This window comes from Microtus oregoni, unplaced genomic scaffold, assembly GCF_018167655.1.
Source record: "Microtus oregoni isolate MIOR12 unplaced genomic scaffold, Mior012 000013F_ref0000133, whole genome shotgun sequence".
NCBI lineage: Eukaryota > Metazoa > Chordata > Mammalia > Rodentia > Cricetidae > Microtus > Microtus oregoni.
Genome location: NW_024543072.1, coordinates 41,410,650 through 41,428,559, shown reverse-complemented (window position 1 = coordinate 41,428,559; position 17,910 = coordinate 41,410,650). Strand labels below are relative to the sequence as shown.

Genomic DNA, 17,910 nt, shown 5'->3' with positions numbered 1-17,910 from the left:
AAATAGTTCACTAAGCAAATGACAACAGACTAAGAATAGATTGTGAAATAAGTATTTAAGTTGACATTCAATGGGAAAGGAAGGAAGGGAGGGAAGGAGGGAGGGAGGGAGGGAGGAAGGAAGGAAGGAAACTTGCTACAAGTTCATGTTTAAGGTGGCAGCTCCTTAGAATTTTCAAATCTGTATTTCAGAAATTTAACATGAAACAAATATACTATATACTATTTATACTACAATATCTTGCAATGTTAATACATACTGTCTTCTACCTAGCAGGTCAAACCACAGACTGTTTACTTTAATCTGGCAGTGCAAAAGATTGTGTGTGTGTGTGTGTGTGTGTGTGTGTGTGTGTGTGTGTGTGTGTGGAGAGAGAGAGAGAGAGAGAGAGAGAGAGAGAGAGAGAGAGAGAGAGAATTTCAGGCAATTTTAAATGTAAATATATTACAGAAGATTTAAAAGGCACAAATGGGAGGAAAGGGGCAGAAACAGACAACAACTGCTATAAAACACTGTAAAGGAAAACTGAGCCCAGTTGCCATACAGATGACAACTAAGAACCCTGCCATTGATACAAATTCTGTGGCAGCTGGAAACAAAAAAACAGACATACTTAAATAATTTGTAGAAGGGAAAAGTTTGCTATGCAAATCTAACTGGAATAAGTTAGCTGGAAAAATACTATCATTCAGCCACAGTTATTCCTTTCTTCCTCTTCCTGCTTCTTACAACTTGCCTAAAGAGCTGACTGTTCAACATTTTGTTAAAGCAATACCTTATACTGAACCAAGATCGTGACTGCCAAAAGTTTGGCTACTTGTATTTTTTTCAACAGTCTGCCCATAAACCCCTGAAAATAAGGGTTTCAAATGGAAAGCCTGACAGACTTCAGACCACCAATAAAAGCGATATAGAAGAGAAATCAAAAACACTTCATAAATTTCTAAAAAACAATATCATCTGGCAAACTTAAAAACTACCCATTTATTTATAAGATATATACAATGAAAAAACAGTTCTCATACTAAGTACTTCTATTATGGTGAGAGTAGTAAAAAAAATTATGTATTTCTTCATTTCAGCATATCAAATGTTATATTACTTCCATTATCAGAAAAACAAACTGATGTGGGATTTCCCTCTGTATGCTGTAATTACCACTGATAAATAAAGGAACTGCTTTGGGCCTATAGCAGAGCTATAGGGGAACAGAGCTGGGGCGGAGAGGTGGAGACTAAGCTGAATGCTGGGAGAGAAAAGGCAGAGTCAGAGAGGAGCTATGTAGCTTCACTGAAGCCAGACAGAACTTTATCTGGTAAGCCATAGCCACATGGTGTTCCACAGATTACTAGAAATGAATTAAATTAAAATGTAAATGCTAGCCGATAAGAAGTTAGAACTAATAGGCCAAGCAGTGGTTTAATTAATAGCTTCTGTGTGATTATTTCGGTTCCGGGTGGCCAGAACGAACAAGCAGAGAGGAGCAAGAAACCACAACCGGCCTCCCTCCAACAACAAACTCACTTTTCTAAATTAGTAATTTGTACAATAAAGAAGTTGATATGCCTGGGTTTCTTTTTTTTTTTTTTTTTTTTTTTTTGGTTTTTCGAGACAGGGTTTCTCTGTAGCTTTGGTTCCTGTCCTGGAACTAGCTCTTGTAGACCAGGCTGGCCTCGAACTCACAGAGATCCGCCTGCCTCTGCCTCCCGAGTGCTGGGATGCCTGGGTTTCTTAAGTAAACAATATATCAAGTTAGAGAGTCTCCAAATATGTAAATTTACCTGCATTTAAAAATTCATAGCTGGAAAGCTGTGAAAGTATGAGAAGGTATTTGCATGACCTGCAAGAAGGCAAAGAGCTTTTATGATGCATAAAGCAAGAGCAAGTACAGGAAATCTTTAATAATTGTGAGTTCACAGATTTAAAAACTCCTGGTCAATTGAAGGCTCCAATAATAAAATTGATAAGCAAGACCAAAATTGAAAACATTAACAATATAAACATCTCAAACCATTTTATTCTTCCACAAACTTAGTAAAAAGAAAAACGACTTTTTAAAGTAAATAAAAACCCTTCACAAGAAAATTTTAAGTTAGATAGATTGGCACATTCCTGAAATTGTAGCACTTGGAAAACAAAAGGAGAAAGATGTGAGTTTGAGAATATCTTGAGCTAAACAGTGAGCTTATGTCTCATTTTTAATTAAAATATGAATAATAAACATATGAAAAATTATTTGATCTCATTAGTAGTGAAGGAAATGCAAATCAGAGCCATAGTAAGACATTACCCACTCTAGATAGCAGCAAGAAGGTTCAGCAAATAGAACTGTCAAAATCAGTATCAGAAGCAAAGGCAATACAATTTTTTCAGAAGTCTTATTAAGTTCAACACATACTAATGATTAAGCAATTCTGCTATGGGTATTTTTTTTACCAGAACTTTTAAAATACATTTGCTTAAACCTGAATGCTCATAATCACAGCAGCTTTATTTATAATAACTATACAATGAAAGAATACAAAATTGTACAGCAGTAAAATGGATAAATTGTGGTATCTTCATACAATGGAATACTGCTCTGCAAAAAAAAAATTGGCAACTAATTCATAAAACATGAATAAATCTTACAAATACTTTTCCAACAAAAGAAAAACTGCACAAAAAGTGCATACTATAAAAATTGCATTTAGATGCAATTATAAGCCTGATTTTTTTTTTAAAAAAAAAAAAGAGAGAGAGAAAGAGAGGGGGGAATAAAACAGAAAGGAAAGCAAGGAGGGAAGGAAGGAGGAGAAGCAGTTCCAGAAAGGGGAACAAAGGAGCTATAGAGCAATGAAAGCTTTCTACACAAGTCAAGAAACAGATGTAACTATGTTAATGTCCATATTCATCAATACTCATCTAATTATTCCCTTAAAATTTAAATATTATATTAAAAAAACAAACAAACAAGTAAAATGCCAGGTAGTTTTGGTGAACCCCTTTGATACCAGCAGTTAGGAGGGAACGACAGGAGTATCTCTGTGAGTTTAGGGCTAGCCTGATCTACAAAGCAGGTTCTAGGACAACCCAGGCTACACAGAAAAACCCTGTCACTAAACTTTAAAAAAAAAAAAAATACTGAACTTTAGTCAGTGGGTTTGCTTATTCTGCATCAGAATTAGCAATTCCAAAACCCCTTTCTGTGTATCCAAGGATTAAAGAAGTTGAAATGACGTGGAAGAAAATAATGAACAAGTGGCCTAATTAAAGAATGAACAAATGAATCTCACTAATATAGCAAACTGACACTACGTGCCTCCTGAGATAATTAACTGTGAAGCATATAATATGATCTTATGTCAATTTTATAAAATATAAAGTAAAACACATTGACAACCCCAAATTGAAAAACATTCTAAGAGTAGACTAGGAGTATAGCTCTGTAAGAGAATACTTGTCTAGTATGTACAAGGCCCTGGGTTTGAATCGTTATAACCGTCTTTAAAATGAAAAAAGAAGTAAAAGTAATAAATGCATCTTACAAAACAATTCCTTGCTTCAAAAATTCAAAATAAGGAAACACAAAAACTATGGAGCTGGTTCATCTTAAAGCAGATTGAAGATAGATGATTAAAAGCAAAGCATGTCTGTATTATTCATCGTGGATGTAGAAAAATAGCTATAATAAAGATTATTGGGAAAACAGACAAAATTTAATACATATTATATGTCAATTAAGAAAGTTATTAACAATGTTTTAAGAAAACTTTTCATCTTATGACTAGAGAGAAGACTCAATGGCTAAGTGTACTGGATGCTCTTCCAATAGACCTGGGTTCAATTCCCAGCACCCACATCGTTGCTCACAACTGTTCATTCCAGGAGATCCAGCTGGCCTCTGAGAGAATCAGTCATTCACTTAGTGCACAGACATACATGCAGGCAGGCAAAACATCCACACACATGGAAACAAGTAAATAGAGCAAGATCCTCTTTTGCTAAAGATAGTTAACAGTATGCCAACATGCTGGAATAATATACATCAAAAGAAAATCTGCAAGTTAGGGTGGAATTTCAATTTTAATTTCTGTATGAAATCTCATAAAAACATGTATTTTTCTGTTTTTGAAAGCAAAAAACCTTAGTAAAGACATACTTAAAACCTATTCACAGAAAAAGTAACAACTATAACACTAAACTACAGAATCAAAATCAGAGGATAGAGATGTAAGCTGATATTTATAGTTAATTAACAGCAAAAAGACAGAGCATACCCAATTTCCACTTTAGGATTCTAGAACACGCAAATTAGCTTTTCTTCAATTGCTCTACAGGTACAATTGAGAATTCTGACTTAAACAACATAGCTATAAAGTTTAAATTTTAGTTATTCTGGCATTATTTAGTTTAGGTTCTACAAATTTTTTATAGTTTAAAATAGAATATGAGCACCCCCAATATCTTTATAGATTTATTTCAACTAAGGGAAACAATTAGAGATGAAAAGGCAGAATGCAAGCTGCTCCATTTACAAACAGTCTGTCACTACTTCCTATCTGATAACATACTTCCCTACTTAGCCCATAGTTCTGTTGTGTTAAGAATACATGAACTATGCTAAATTAAAAATATAATTGTTGCTAGAGCATAAGAAATTATACTGCTTATATCAATTCACGAAAATTTTTAAAAATAGGGTTTAATTTCTTCTAACTGAAAGACAGCTTTCAAAAATACAAAGCCCTTGTTTATAGGAAGCTAAGTAATTAATAACAAAACATCCCTTTCCCATCTCCTATCACTGGGGCACATCTGCTTCCCGATGGAAAACTTCCTGTGGACAAAAAAAAAAAAAAACCAAAACAAAACCCAACTACCTTCTTTCTAAGAATCAGAACTAAGATCATCTGCCTCTTGCTTCAGAGACAAATATATCTAGATGGTCCAAACACTGATTTTTAAACAGACAAGAATTGGGATTCACTTAATTTTAAAATAAAAAATACATTTTAATTAAAAAAAAATACTGGGTAACTCCTAATCCCCAAACTATCTTCTTTCATTAAACACCCTCCCAAAGACTTCTGCTGTTCCCACAGCCTCCAGTCTCATCTTCTCTTTTTTTCCAGTTTCTAAATGTTGAGATTTTCAAAGCTGAGTCTTCGGCAATATCTGTCTATATTCATGTATTAAACACTGTCATTCACTGTCATACCATATCCACTCATACTGCCAGTTTAAACCTTGTAAAAAAAATTCATTCAAATTAACGTTTTCTGACATCTGATTCAAATGCATAAAATCTAATCTATTTTCTTTCTTTTAAAATCTAGTTTTATTCTCATACCACATTCAGCCAAGTATACACCCACAACTGTTAGTGATTTTCTTCTTTCACCATTTGTATCTAATACATGAGTCTTTCTGACTTCCCCTCCCAGGTTTTTACTTAATCTATCTCACCATTTCCTCTAAATCAATGGAAATAATCTCACACTAAGATTACGGTACATGTCTAAATTAGCCACATGTAAAGCACTTTCTTGTTTTAGTGAAAGTATCTCCCAGTGATGGTGGTGGGTATATACATGTGTGCAAGCATACCTATAATTTCCCCTTCTTAGGAAGCTGATGAGAGAGGCTTGAGCTCATGAGTTTGAGGCCAACCTAGGCGATAGATAGATAGATAGATAGATAGATAGATAGATAGAATTACAGATGGAATGATTGGTAGATTGATGGATAGATGATTTTAAAAATACACTTTTAAAAAATATTAAAAATTCAGTTTACTGTACCTTGTTTAAAACCAGTCAGTGGCCTCCTACTATCCTTCTGGTGAGGTAAAATTCTCTAATGACATGATCTTTACTTATTCCAGAGCTTCAAGTTTCTTCTTAAAGGCACACCAGTCTGTCAGTCCTTCCTACCTAGAATTCCCCTAAGAACAGGGATCATACTGTACACCCTGCACCAGGATGACACAGGATTCTTGCTTCCTTATAATCTTGCTTCTAATTGCAGCTGAAGCATTCCTTTCTGCAGCAAGCCTTTCCTAACCAGGTCAGAATCAACTGTGAGTGCTTTCTGCTGTAATCATTCCATGCTGCTCACAGGCCAGGCTAGAATCGAGCAGGATTTCCACTAGCAGCAAGTCAATATGGCTTTATTCTTCTGTAGACTCCTATGGCAATGCTGATACCAACTGCTATGCCACAGATCCAGGTCCCTAAACAATCTATAATGTCTGCTTGGGAACAGAAAATGCCCAAGGGGTAGCTTTTCTACAGCTGTTCAGCTTCTATTCTCTAAAAAAGTCAATGTTCATTGGTTTTCTCTAATTGCAAGTGAGAAATGTTCTGCCAGACACAGTCTTAATGAACAAACTAGCAATTACTCATGCTGGTAATTATCGAAGTAAGCTGAACATTTATGTCCACACAAAAATCTCAACATCAATACTTAAATTCTCTTCAACCATAACTGCTAAAACTTGGAAGTAACCACAATATCCTTAATTAGTTGAATGCATAACTTAAAGGAATACATCTGTATAATGGGGAATTATTTGGTTCTAAAAAGAAATTAACTATCTACCCATGTTAAAACTTAAAATGCATATTACTAAGCATTTGAAAAAGCTCCATGCTTTATGATTTCAAAATATAACGTTCTAGAAAAGGCAATCACTGGAGAGAGTAAAAAAAAAAAATCAGTGTTTGCCAGGATCTATGAGGGGTGGTATGGAATAAATTTAAGTAGAGCACAGGTGATTTTTAAGGCAGTGAAAATACTCTGCACTGACATTGTAAGCAAGGATGCAATTTAGTGTATATTTGTATAAGAGCATAGAACACAACATGTGAAGAGTATATATACATTTGAGTATGGAATTTGAGTGATATTAATGTATCGGTGTTGTTGGTTCATCCATTATAAGATGTACAATTGTAACAAAACATGCTGGTATTGAGGCAAACTGTGGTGAAGAGATGAACATAAGAATCCCTTGTTTTCTCTATCCAAGTTATCTTTTAATATATTCATGTCCTAAACACTACAATAAACCTCTTTAATATTACTGGAGATTGAACCAGGACATCATACAAGCAAGGCAGGCACTGTAGAATTGAGACACAGTCCCAGACTTTAACACATACCTTTTTAAACTATGGATAGCATTTCTTACTTGCTCCTTTATAGTTTCCATAGAACAATTCAATATTTACTACAACCTTAGTATTTGTTTTACTGTTTGAATATTATTTCTCTTGAATTCTGACTGCAAAAGAATGATTTAAAACCAAACAACAAAATTGTATCAACTGTCATGATCAGACATTCTGAATTTGGCAACCAAGAAAATATTAGATATGAATTACTGCAGGGTTGTGAAGATAAGCTACATTATTTTCACAGTAACTGTTTGGACTAAATAAAAATTTTTTTTTTTGGTTTTTCGAGTCAGGGTTTCTCTGTGGTTTTGGAATAAAATATTTTTAAACTAAAAATCATATTCTTATATATTTAATTTTAGAATATTACTTTTACAATTTCAGTAATCTATATATTTACAAAAGCCCTCTTTTAGGGCTTAGAAAGTAAACAGGCCATCAGGAATAGAATATAAATAGCAAAAATTTCTTTTCTGGTCTATGATATCAGTATCACTATTAACATATTTCACATCAATGACTATTTTAGCCTTTTTTAAAGCATGAAAATATAAATAGTAGATTTGCATATCTGATTTCTAGACACAATTAGAAAACACAAAGTAAGCTAGGTTAAGAGACAACATTAAAACTAAGGAAATCTGTAATTAAAATAAGACCTTTATCTTTCTTAAGGATTTCAAAACTAAGCCAACCTTCTCCTGTTATTGTCAATTTCATAAATGATTAAGCAAAAATATCTAAAAGCTTATCAAATTCAAAAGCAAGCATTCATTGTACGTTCTTATTTCTTATTCAGGGATCTGGGAAGAGGAACATGTTTTTATTCCCTACTAAGACTTTTCTACTATTCTTATACAGTAGAAAAGTTCCTGCATCCAGGGACACTGAAACAAGTTTCATAGTCAGAGAGGCCTTGCATAATAACAAGGTAAGTAATACCACCGGTTACAAGAGCCAGACAGTGACAGCACAATGCAGAAGCATATTTACATTACAGTCTCATAATGTAATATCTGATGGAGTATTGAGACTCCTGCTTCTTCCATTCTCTAGGATTCCTACTCCTCCACTGCATCTTCACAATCAAACACACAGAAAAAAGAAAGAATCACCTATGGGGCTTTGTAGTGGCAGCTTACCAGGGGCATACATCACTTCCAACTAAGTAGAACTCAAGATACATGGCTACAGCTTTCAACCAAAAAGACTAAGTAATGTGAAACAGTCATACACCAGAGTAAAAAGACAGACAAACCGGCTTGATGAGTAGCAATTTTGGCACTGTTTAAATACAACAGTGGCCCTAAAATAAACCAATTTACTGATTTAAATAAAGTTACTTACTATTTGAATCTAAGGTCAAAAGTTCTAAGTAGAGATAATAGTACCAAATAAAAAAGCATAAGCAATAAATCAGAAATTTTCATTTATTTATTTACATGTTTATTTATTTACAATGTTGGCTTTGAAACCGGGGCCTCGCATATGCCAAATAAGTGCTCTACTATGAACTACAGCCCCATGCTGAAGTTTTACATTTAACTGTTACATACCAAGCTTACACATTTGAAGTTTCACTGCTAAAATAAGTTTGAAAATATCTGGACTAGAAATACAGCAAAGATAACATTACAGAAAATGTTAGACACCTATAACTTTAAAACCCAGGCAGATAGTATATCCCAGTTAACATACTTCACAGTTGTAAGAGAAATAACCTTACCAAGTTTATAAGACTAGGTAGTTTATACCAAGTAGAAAACAAAGGCATCTCTTCTATGCAATAGTATTTGCTCAAAGAGTGTTTGATATTGGTCTTTGGCTTAGTTTTCAAGCGTTTTCTATGACCTACCTAATTGATGTTTCCAACTGGAAATTCTAAATAAATCAAGCAGCAGGTAGAGACTCCACAAATTGTACTGTCTAAAAGGGGATGGGAAATCTTCTGAAATACTGAATTCCTGAAAATGCAAGAGTACCTGATTCTACTTCTTTATAGTGCTGAAATACCTAGATATGAAGGAGCTTTTACGAAGCAGGGTTGACTTTCAACAACTCAAAATAAAGGGCTCCACTTACATTTTTATAGCTGTGTTTGAAAAATACAATTGATCTTTAAACAATATAAAATTAGGGATACTAACTAATATGAGTAACTAGTCAAAATTTTATGTGTATCTTTTGACTCCTCAAAACTTAACTATTGCTAGCCTGCTACTGACTAGAAACCTAATCAATAACATAGCTTATAAGCAGAAATTTTTTATGTTATGGATTAATTTCTTGGACTACTAACAACCACTGCTAATACACATCTCTTCATCTCATTGCTTTGGAATACCTGCATATTGTTGCTTCTTAACCATCCCTTAGTACCAGTTCCTATCGATGTTAGCTGTCATGAACAATTTAGAAGGCATAAAGCTGACTAATGAAGGGCTATACTAATTTCTTGTTATGACAAAATACCTGAGCAATCAACTCAAGAAAAGAAAGCTGTGCTCATGATTCAAGTCATGGTCATCTGGCCCTGCTGCTTTGGGCCTGACTTAAGGCAAAGCCATCTGGTAATGGAGAAAGAACAACGGAGTAGAGCTATAGCAACCTATAGCAGCTGGAAGCAGTGGGTCAGGTATTCTGGGAACAACATACATCTTTTAAAGTAACCTTTGACCAAATGGGGCCCCACCTCGTAATAGTCTATTACCAATGATTCACTAATGGACTAATCCACTGATGATATTAGAATCCTCATGGCTCCATTTTATTTTTTAAACTATTTCTTTTACTTTTTAAGATTATAATATAACTACATTATTTTCCCTTTCCCTCCAATCCTTCCTCCTTGTTTGCTCTCAAATTCAAGGCCTTCTTCATTGCTGTTACATAATATGTTTACATGTATATACAAATATATTCTTAAATACATAAGTACAACCTATGAGTCTGTACAATGGTACTTTATGTATGCTTTCAGGGCTGACAATTTAGTATTAGATAACCAATTGGTGTGCTCTTCCCAAGGGTAGACTACATTTAAAAATGAGAAAGAACACAAATTAGTGACTTAATGATACAACTCAAACATTCAAAAAAAAATAAAACATCTGATTTGATTTAAGACCCACTCTATGAAATGTAACCCATATTTGATGCTGTTTGGGTGACCAAGAACCTAAGACTAGGTAGACCTAAGCTAAAACCAAATACTACTGTTCTACAAAAGGAACAAAGCAATAAAATGACTCCTACTGACATTCTGATACACTCATAAATCAGTGTCTTGCTCAGCCATTATACCAGAGAAGTTTCCTCCTAAAGCAGATGGGAACAAATATAGAGATCCACAGCTAGACTGTATGCAGAGTCTGAGAGACCATGGATCAACAGCCCTAAAGAGGATGTCTCTATCAACCCCACCCCTTAAGATTCAGGGCACCCTGTGAAAGAGAAAGCAGTAAGAGTGTAAGAGCCAAAGGGGATAAAGAACTCCAAGGAAACAAGACCTCCAAACCGCAGCAGGACTGATACACACATGAACTCACAGAGACTGAAATAGCATGCACAGGGCCTGCACGATCTGCACCAGCTCGAGTCCTAGAGCTGAAAGGAGAAGTGGACATATGCCCCATCCCTACCCAGAAGCTATCTTCCACTGATAACCACTTGCCAATGAATAACTAATTCTCTTCAAGAGAACCTCCCTGGGTCAACAAAACTACTCTTAAGGACAGGTAGGCCACATGCCCAGCAGTAGGCCAACAGAAAAATAATTCAACAACATCTTTGGAGGTTCCTTGTCTCATAATATCATACTCAGGTTTTTTGTTTTCTGTCTTTATTTTTTACTTTTATTTATTTTTGTGTTTACATTTATTTTTACCATGCAGGTTTTGTGTATGAATTATGGCTACTAGTTTTGGATGTTTATGGGATTCCTGAAAGTGAGAAAAGTGTGTTTCTGCATCTATAACTATTCTTGTGTCTTTTCTTGGGTTCTTTTCCTTCTGTTTATTTTATCCTATTCTAATTTTTTTTGCTTTTGTTTAACTTATTTTATTTTATTATTATCATCCCTTAGGAGCCCATTTGTTTTCTAATGAAAGACAAAAAGGGGGTGATCCTGATGGATAGGGAGCTGGGGAGAACCTGTGAGTAGAGGAAATATAAACCATAATCAGAATGAATTGTATTTTAAAAAATGTATTTTGAATAAAATAAAAAATAAATTTAGAAAACCAAGAACTCAACTCCACACCTAGCTGACAGCAAGAAATAACACAAATAAGAGCAGAAATTAACAAGATAGAAACAAAGAAAATAACACAGAGAGCTGGTTCTCTGAGAAGATTAGGAAGACTGATAGACTTTTAGCCCAACTAACCAAAAGTGATGTGGGAGTGATTTCTTTCTAATCTGTTGCTTTCATTGATTGGTTAATTAATAAAGAAACTGCCTTGGCCCATTTGATAGGCCAACCATTAGGTGGGTGGAGTAAACAGAACAGAATGCTGGGAGAAAGAAGCCGAGTCAGGCAGTCGCCATGATTCACCCACTCCAGACAGACGCAGGTTAAGATCTTTCCTGGTAAGCCAGCTCGTGGTACTACAAAGAATTTTAGAAATGGGTTAGATCAATATGTAAGAGCTAGCCAATAAGAGGCTGGGACTAATGGGCCAAGCAGTGTTTAAAAGAATACAGTTTCTGTGTAATTATTTCGGGACATAAGCTAGCCATGCGTGAGCCGGGGCGGCTGGGACACAGCCCCGCTGCTCCTATTACAACACAAAAGAATGAGAGAACCCAAATTAACAGAATCATAACTAAACCGTGAAACATTACAACAGACACTAAAGAAATCTATACTATTATAAAAAGGGAATACTTTAAAAGCCAGTACTCCATTAAGAAGAAAAACCTAAAAGAAATGGAAAAATTTCTAGATTTAGCCAAACTTCCAAAATTACGCTAAGAACAACCTACACAGGCCTGTAAAAAATGAGGAGACTGAAATAATAAAAAGTTTTCCAACTAATCGAACAACTCAGGCTTGAAGAAGGACACTTAAAAGAAATCCTACTCTAGCTCAGAATTGAGAAATAGATGGTTATTTATTTAGGGGTAAACTCACAAATCAGAATCCTCAGCTTGAACAGAGAGGCCTGAAAAGAGGCCGGAGGCATGTTCTACATCAATATATATAGTATAAGAGGCCACATCTCAGTGGGCAGGTGACCACTGGCTGTAAGACTTCCTTACAGCACAGGGTCTGATGGATTCACCTTGGAATTCTACCATACTTTCAAAGAATATCTACAGTCAATCCTTAGACTACTAAAATAAACAAACAAATAAATAAACACAGGAGCACTCCCAAACTCCTCCTATGAAGACGGTATCATTTTAATACCAAAACCAGGTAAAAGCACAGAAAAAAAAAAAACAGAAGGAAGGAGGAAGAGAGGGAAGGAGGGAAGGAAGGAAGGACAGAGAAGGAAAAGAAAGGAAAACAAGAGAGAAAGAGAGAGAGAATAAAGGAAGAAGCAAGGAAGGAAAGAAAGAAGGAAGGAAAAGAAGGAAAGAAAGGAAAAGAAAACTACAGGCCAAAATCCCTGATGAATACAGATTTTAAAAAATTTAAGCTGGGACGGTGGTGGTGCACGCCTTTAATTTCAGCATTTGGGAGGCAGAGGCAGGCGGATCTCTGTGAGTTCTAGGCCAGCCTGGTCTACAGCGTAAGTTCCAGGACAGGCTCCAAGGCAACAAAGAGAAACCTTGTCTTGAAAAAACCAAAAAGAAAGAAAAGAGTTCAGTAAAACACTTGCAAATAGAAAACAGACATACATCAAAAAGATTATCAACCATGACTATAGGTTTATCCCTGAAATGCAGGGATGGTCCAACATTCACAAGTCAATAAATGTAATAAACCACATACATGGAAGACTAAAGATAAAAATTACATGATCATTTCAAAAGATACAGAAAAAAATTTCTGAAAAACTTCAACATTCCTTCATGATAAAAGTCCTAGAGAATGTAGGACTAAAGGAAACATGCCTCAACATAATAAAAGCTACATATGAGAAACCACAGCCAACATCATCCTAAATTAATAAAAACTTGAAACATTCACACAAAAGTGAGGAATGACACAGGGATGTCCACTACCCACACTCCTTTCCAATCCTGTGTTTGAAGCACTCATTGGAAGTAAGGGTAGAGAAGGAAATTTAAGGGACACAAATTGGTTTAAAAAAAAAAAGTTATCAAACTATCCCTATTTGCAGATGACATGATAGTATACCTTAGGGATCACAAAAATTCTACCAAAAAACTTCTAGAAATGATAAACAAATTTTACAATTGGACAGAATAAAGAATCAACCTGTCCACTGATTTTCAAAAACTAATCAACTATTAATGAATCCCTTAAAATATGTAAGACTTAGAGGAACATTTTAATATTCCGGCTACAATAAGAGGCATATACAAGTACTTTGAAAAATTAACTACATGTTCAATTACTTACTCTTTTCCTCACTACATTATGAGTTGGATGAGTTCTTTATAATTCATTTATTTAAAAAATATTTGTCAAGTGCACTGTGCATTGTAATACAATAAATTGATTACATTTTCATTCTATCTCTTTCTGGTAATTTCTCAGGCTCACATTAACATTTCACTTTATTGTTATTTCCCAAAGCTTCAACCATCTCTACATGAACTAGAATTCTGGAAGTCAAGATGAAAGGTACTCAGAAATTTTACACACTATCTCCTCATTTTATAGTTCAATGTGAAGTATCACAGAATTTAAAAACACTTATTAGGTCAAACTTTTGTTCAATGAGCTCAATAGACAAGTTTAAATGATTCATTATTTTCTTGGAGTGGTACTCACTTGGGATAAATAATAATGTATTTTATATTCACTCACTAAATTTGGTTATTTTGGAAAAAGACATATCTATACAGAAAATACTGGGGGAAAAAAAAAAACAGAAACCAGAGTGAATCTATACAGAATGAAGAGCTGGTAAAACAGCCACATGAAGTGCTAAAGAGAAAAAAATTCAGGTCTAATAGTTATGAAAGGCTTTCAAATTGAGGGCTGAGTTTGAAGATAGAAATAACAATTCTGGACTAAAAATATTCTAGAAACAGTATTTTATATATTTAAAAATTTTATATAAAGCCTAACCCTAACCCAATGTATTTCAGGTAATTATTTATTTTTATTTTATTTATTGTTGCTTGGTTGGTTTTTCAAGGCTCATGTTTGCATTTTTTAAAAAAAGCTCTTTCTGACAATAGTTAGGGAATTAGGTTGGCAAGAAACAAGAATCAATGGAGGGAATAGAGGTAGGATGTTATCAAAAGTGAAATGGTGGGCTCTGGAGAGATGGCTCAGTGGTTAAGAGCATTGCCTGCTCTTCCAAAGGTCCTGAGTTCAATTCCCAGCAACCACATGGTGGCTCACAATCATCTGTAAAGAGGTCTGGCGCCCTCTTCTGGCCTTCAGGCATACAGACAGAATATTGTATACATAATAAATAAATAAAATAAATATTTTTAAAAAAAGTGAAATGGTGAGAACCTGCAAAGACAATAATGCCAGTAACTCCACTGCTGGCTCCAAGACATGGAAAAGATTGAGCATGTAAAACAACTAACCAGAAGATGAACTATGTTGTTGAGACAACCATTGAGACAACTGAACCTGGCAATGGAGGCCTATTCTTGCTGGGACATTTTAACACCCAGAAGAAGTGCCCAGAAAGTGAACCATGCCTTTTGATAGGCACAAAAAGCTAAAGTGATAAAAGTCAGAAACTATAACCTGGGAAGTTTATCCCTTTCCCTTTAGCCCATCTTTAACTGGGACTCCAATGAGCTCCACCCTGAGTACACAAGTAAATGAGAGGCAAGAAGTCTAACTTCAAATCTTCTAGGTAATTTGTCAAGTACCTCAAACCTTAAAAATGGATTGTGGTTATTTGATATTACTAGATTCCGTCATTTGACTGAAGAAAACAAAATTTTATTAAGAGAAATGTATTATCCCAAGGCAAAAAATATTTATAGAAAAAAAGGATAAAATTAAACTTTTAATATTTTTAATTAATTCTGTGCACAAATATATGTATGTGCTTTCCAAGTGTGATGTGGGGGTCAGAGACCAGTTTGTATTAGCTGGTCATCAGGCTTAGTAACAAGAGGCTTTCCTCACTGAGTCATCTTACTGGCCCTTTCCAGTGGTCCTTATCCAAAGCAGATGAGACCAACCTGCAATACACTAGTTGCATATACACATCTCAGGACATCTATAAATGTTGCCCAATACATTTGATAATGGCAATATTGTTGAAGGAGCCTGCTTGTTGGTTCCAAGCTACTCTGTCCTGAAATAATCACACAGAAGCTGTACTAATTAAATCATTTCTTGGCCCATTAGTTTTAGCTTCTTATTGATTAATTCTTACATCTTAATTTAACCAATTTCCATTAATCTGTGTATTGCCACATGGCAGTGACTTATCAGGTAACGTTCTGGACATCTGTCTGGGCAGGGCTACATGGCTTCTCTCTGACTATGCCTCCTTTCTCCCAGCATTCAGTCTAGCGAGCCCCCCCCCCCGCAAAGTTCTGCCCTATTATAGGTCAAAAGCAGTCCTTTATTAACCAATGGTATTCACAGCATACAAAGGGGAATCCCACATCACAATATCATACAGCAATGACAAATGGTTGGACTATCAGGCCAAATGTTTCAGAATTCACAAGATTTCAGAACAAGAATCTGATGCATATACTATATATTACAACATAACAATAATATGGTAGGGCAACACCTATTATCAATCTAAGCAAAGTGTAAGAATATTCATACTAAGGAAAACAGGACTATATTGATTTGTGTCATTTCATAACAGGCTGGTCCAACAAATGAATCATGAAAAAAACTTTGTTGTCTTAACTTGTTCAATTTTGAAACTATAAATAAAGGACTATAATTCTGTATAATGTTCAGCACACAAAGATAATTAAATGCATGATAAAACAAGAAATCATGAGCACTACAAGTAAAATCAACAGACTATAAAAACATAAAATATTGGAAGAGACACCATATAGTTGAATCATAAAGTTAAGTCTATATAATTATTTAATTATAACATATGGGGCAATAAAACTCAAAAATTTATCAGAAACCTGCAAATGACTAAGTACATTGATATTCTGTAGTTTATTTTATATAAGTATAATACTAAACTTATATATAGCAACTTAAAAGATATAATAGTATGTTCTGTGTTAAAATACAAGCCTAAGGTGATCTACAGGTAAAAAGTAAAGATAGCAATGATGTTGTATTATATATAAAACAAAATAATGTTATATTTGTATATAACAAAATGAATATAGCCTGAATCATGACTACTTCTGATCTTTAAATAAAACACTCAGGAGAGGAAGCAGTTTTAAAAAATTCTCTAAGATCTATTATGGTCAGCTTACTCACTACTTTTTTATAAGCATAGACTAATTTTTCATTAGTGTAGTAAGGACAGGAAGATACTATGTATAATTGGCCTTAACTATTGTTTAACTATGTCAGACAATCTCAGTATTTCTTCTCCTTTTTTATGATGGATATATGACAGGTCTAGAATATATGTAGGGAATTCATATTACTTTGAGTATGAGACATCATTATATTCCTTTTTTCAAGAAAGTATATGCTAAATTATAGCTAAAATTAAAATGGCAAATGCTTAATCATAACTTTATAAACATTTTATAGATTTGTTGAAATGCTCATGAAATAATTTTATGAATTGATTTTGTTCTTTCTGTATAAACCATAGGATCACTTTATTCAAGTCTAAAAACAAGATACTTAAAATTCAAGATTCATTTAATTCATGCAAATTTTTCAGTAACTGGTTTACAGACTGTCTCTTATATTTAATCCTTTAATTCTATCATCAGCATAAGCAAATCATTTTTTAAGGAAATATTAAATCCTCCAGTTTAAAGTCCTATAGATTGAATCACCACCTATGGAGTGTATGGTCTATTGTTCATCCTAATGAACCAAGTCAAATCATTCAAGAAACATAGAGGGGCAGCAACAGAAGCCTCTGCTTTTTGAGTGCTCTCTCCTGGCTCCCTTTCCTGAGGCTCCTCCTGGTGGTTTGGGCTAAAGTTTTGCCTCCAAACAATTTCAAAGGACTATATACTACAGAACATATTTATTCATCACTTTGTAGTTTGGTTTTCAATTTCTTTATGCTACAGTTACTTTTTAACATGATTTTAATGAGTCTGAATACCTCCAAATATCCATGCAGACTTTTAGACATTGTTTTTTAATAAATGAAGTGTCATAAAGAAAACAAGATTATTCCCTTATTTCTTAAATTAAATGCCTATAATATTCGGCATAATCTTTATTCATTTATTTGTATTTTATTTGGCTACACTGATCTCAAATATTTACAAAATTAAAATTTTCTTGTCTTTGGGTTGGGTCAGTGGATTTCTATCTTTATATGGAATAGTAAAAAATATATATACACTTTATATACAAACAGCATGAATAAAGGAAAAACTGTCAATATCATTTGTCTTTTTATGATTTGCAACAACCTTGTGATAATGGCTCACTGTATTTAATTCAGAGACTATCATAACTATCTCCCCTTCCTACACCATTCCCAGACAAACAAATGTTATA

At 34.2% G+C, this 17,910-nt stretch overlaps 1 protein-coding gene across 4 annotated transcripts in view; it reads right to left on the bottom strand.

Annotated features, from left to right (window-relative positions):
* Rasal2 (RAS protein activator like 2) overlaps positions 1 to 17,910 on the bottom strand; it is a 284,658-nt gene that overhangs the window by 199,594 nt on the left and 67,154 nt on the right. The gene's annotated exons all lie outside the window — the stretch shown is intronic.